The sequence below is a fragment of the Nelumbo nucifera genome, chromosome 7 (genome assembly GCF_055504915.1).
Source record: "Nelumbo nucifera cultivar China Antique chromosome 7, China Antique-T2T, whole genome shotgun sequence".
Taxonomy (NCBI): Eukaryota; Viridiplantae; Streptophyta; class Magnoliopsida; order Proteales; family Nelumbonaceae; genus Nelumbo; species Nelumbo nucifera.
In genome coordinates, this window is record NC_142655.1 from 34197948 (window position 1) to 34201846 (window position 3899).

Sequence of the window (3899 nt, forward strand, 5' to 3'; positions counted from 1 at the left end):
CCCATCATGCACGACCCGTATGGGGGACGGCCCCAACGCAACAACCCGCGTGAGAATGAGGCAGGGACTTGGCCCCCACCTCGGTCTCAGGAGTGGCGGGGGGGGGGGGGGAGGCAAGTGATGTAGGCACATTTGGCTGGCCAATACGGGGCGGACGTGTGTCAACCAGCGGGCGCTAGCATAGGCCCATCATGAGGGCACACAGAGTCATTCGGTATGAACCGAACGAGCCCAATCGAAGGGCGTCGCATGGCCCCGCCATATCCTTGCGCTTAGCCCTCGTACGACTCACATCCGGGCCTTCTGAGATAGACCCCGTACGGCTCGCATCTGGGCATTCCGAGTCCAACCACTCACAAGTAGCTCTGACTATAAATGCAAGGCACCTCCCACAAGGTAAATGATCTAGAACCTCTAAGACTCTTAGTATTCTTGTTATTGAGGATTGGGTGCTTACTAGTGACCTCCTGTGTGTGCCTTGGCACTGAACCTTCTACTTGCCTTGCGCGGACACTAACTTGATCATCGAAGTCCTCGCCTTGGGTCTTCACCCGAGGGCTTCTTTCCTTGCAGAGCAAACTCTAAGGGCCCCTTCGGACCACTCGTACACCCAGCCAAGCATCTGACTTCGTCACCAACTCTTTCGAGATCACCCACCTCAGCCCCTAGGCCTCGTTATCCTCAACACTCAAAAAGGTGATCTGCCTCGGCTTCTGCATACCCCTACGGATCGTCTACAAGCCCTTGGCTTCGGCCCCCTCCCGAAGTACTTGGGGCCTCGAAGACCTCGTTCAAGGCCCCAGATCTTAGGAGTAAGATTACTGTATTGCCCTCGGTCAATCCGAGCGACAGCACTAATAACAAGTTATAATATTTATTATATTTAGCTTATAATTATAGAAAAAAACTTTGAAAGACCATCTTAGGACAATTGGGTATTTTTATTTGCGGGTCAAATGGTTGAACCGGATGGTCGGATGTTCTTTCCGTGATGCAATGACATAAAAGGTTTTGAATCTGGTTCTAATTCGACAATACCGTCAAAATCGGCTTCAATCAGTTCAAGACCCGTTCGAACAGCCTTGCATTGGAACATCTCCTTACTTTGTGTTTTATTTCATGGGAAGATATTCCCAATGCAAGGCTATAAAGATTGTTGGAACGAGTCTTACACTGATTGAATACGTGGCAGCAGAAGAAAGGTACGTAGGTCATAAAGGAAAATCTCCTCCTAGTTGATTCGTGTAGGAAAATCTTTTTTTGCCATTGAGAACAGAGCTCTTTGGACAAATACATTTGGAAATATTGGTCATTTCACGGAATTAAATGGTAGTATTTTTTGATCTTGTCAAGCAGCACTGCCAACACGGAAAAAGAGTTGTGGAAAAACAAAGGCAAGGCGGCCTGTGAATTTTCCCTCCACTTCCTCCCAGCTTCCTCGATTGGGACTCGGATCCAGAGTTCCTCCATTGATCTCCTTCAGCTATATATGTATTCCATATTAGTCATCAGACTTTAGAAGTTGATCAAAAGTTGAAAACCCAGAATTCTGTTTCACCAAAAACAGTGCAGAGATGGTTCAATCGCACCAATTTTGCTGGCAGCTCTAGCTAAATGGGTTTTTGATCTTTGTTTTCTCCTTTAGATGTTCTAAATCAATTCTGTGGAATCTCCGAGGACGATATGGTCGGAAGAACGTTGAACTATTCTTTATATATCTCTTAAAATTTCTGCTCTTTATATGATTAATTGTTCTTGTTCTTACGTATATAGTGCTGTTGTTGTTGGTATCATCTTTATAATTACTGTTTTTGCTGCTTTCGTCGTGTTGTTTAGTATTTCTTTCTAGTATTTCTGGAGATCCTGGTCCTACGTTTCCCTTGGTTTTTGGTTAGATTGGGATGCTAACGTTGGAGGTGGAAATGAAAGGATCAGAAATGGAGCAAAAGGACTACAGCGACTCTGAAGGAGGCACAAAGTCTCCAGAGGTGAGGGCCTTCTGCGACCTGGTAGAGAGAGAAGCGCACAGAATACAATTGCTTAATGGAAGAATTGGTGGTGATCATCCAGAGAAGCCATCAACCAACAACTTCATTGTCTGGCAACCGTCCTTTATAATGGAGGACTTCGGTTTGAAGGAGGGTCTTTCGGGGTTCAGTTCTTCTGGTGGAGGGAATAAGGGAGGAGGTTGTGATGAAGGAAAGGAGAAGAAAAGGTTGAAGAGAACGTTAAAGAGGCCAAGAGATCTGCTGGTGGACATGGCTCCTCTTCATGTTTCTAAGGAGAGGTTGTTAAGCTCAAAGAAAGGGACGAACTCGAGCAGTGTTGTAATATGCGATTTGAACAAGGAAGCTGATGAACCAACTGAGGGTGCTGACTTATGGCGTCTTTGGTGCGGACATTGACGCTAGAAGTAGTAGGGTAAATATATATAGTTACAGAATCTAGTAAATAACAATGGCACGCCATGGTCATTGACCCATCACCCATGTAAGAAAATAATATTAAATCTAATTTTGTTGTGAAATAGCTTGAGATCCAGTGAAGTATTGTTGTGATCGAAACATTTGATTTTCATTGGTGTACCGAACCTAACAAGTTTTAGCAATTAATAATAATGACTCTCCAAAACACCTAAGGCTATGTTTGGTTTGAAGGAAAAGATAGGGAAAGGACAGGAAAGAGACGAGAACCTATACAAAGTTTGTAAAGGTTTAGGTTTCCTTACCTTTTCCTATTTTTTCCTTCAAACCAAATTAAGTTCAAAATATAGACGCGCATCATAACAAAAAAATGAGTATGACCTTGGAAACCAATATAATACATCGGGATATAACAATTTCGCTATATACGGACGGACAGAATCCGTCGGTATAAAGGTAAAATATACATCACGATTTCTTTACGTTAGTACAAGTGAGATATCCTTTTTTTTTTTTTTTTTTTCTTCTTTTACATAACCTGAAATCGAGTTCCTTACATATAGAGGTGTAAAACAGGCTGTGCCTGTCCTCTTTAGGGATAATTTGGGGGCTTGGCCCAGCATAGCTCATGGCCCAAGCCCGTGCAGGCCTGTGCCATGCTGTGGGTCTGCGTTAGGCAGGCTGTACGCTGTACCGTGGGCCTGGGCCGTGCTGGGTTGGGCCACAGTTTGGGACTTAGGCATGGGCCGAACTGGGCCAGACTGTTTTTTTTTCACATTTTTGATTTTTTTTTTATTTTTTTACTAAGTAAAACTAAAATATTTACCTTTCCTTTAGGAATTATTTGAAAAATAAGAAATCTAACAAAGAAATGAAAAAAATACTTAACCAAATAAGAAGTCAAAGAGACAAATACTCAAAGTGAATAACAAATTGGAAGAAAAATAAGAATTTTATTTCATTTAAATTTGAATGATACAAAGCATGCAATGGTTGGATGAATGGAATATGAAAATTAGAAAATGGAATAAATTAGTAAAATATAAAAAACACAATATAATTACAAATTGAAAATAAAAATTTTGTTATTTAACATATCAAATAAATTTAATAAAATTAATACAAAATTTACAATAATTTGAAAAAATGCTACTACAACTATTGAATATACAAAAAATATTGACTTCATCATTTTCTCTTATTGTTCTTGACTTTGATCATCTATTTCAGGCGAAACATTAGGTGTAGTGTCATGTCCTCCTTTGTCTTGTAATCTATCTTTAGCATCCAACCAATCTTTAAAGTAGATGTACATCTCTAAACTTTCATCATGCATACAGTTTCTCTTGTTGTCCAACACCCTAGTACGTGCACTAAAACAAGACTCCGATGAAACTGTAGACACCGAAGGGGTTAGTAGATCACATGCCATTGCGGTGAGAATTGGATAAATCTTTGCATGTTCACTCCACCATG

The 3899-nt window shown here is 41.3% G+C and overlaps 1 long non-coding RNA gene across 1 annotated transcript; it reads left to right on the top strand.

The window, feature by feature from the left end:
• The first annotated feature begins 1335 nt into the window (after positions 1 to 1335).
• LOC104598310 (uncharacterized) lies at positions 1336 to 2541 on the top strand. Its single transcript, XR_016078861.1, has 2 exons — positions 1336 to 1686; positions 1837 to 2541. It is a non-coding gene; the product is annotated as an uncharacterized LOC104598310 (long non-coding RNA).
• Positions 2542 to 3899: the final 1358 nt, after the last annotated feature.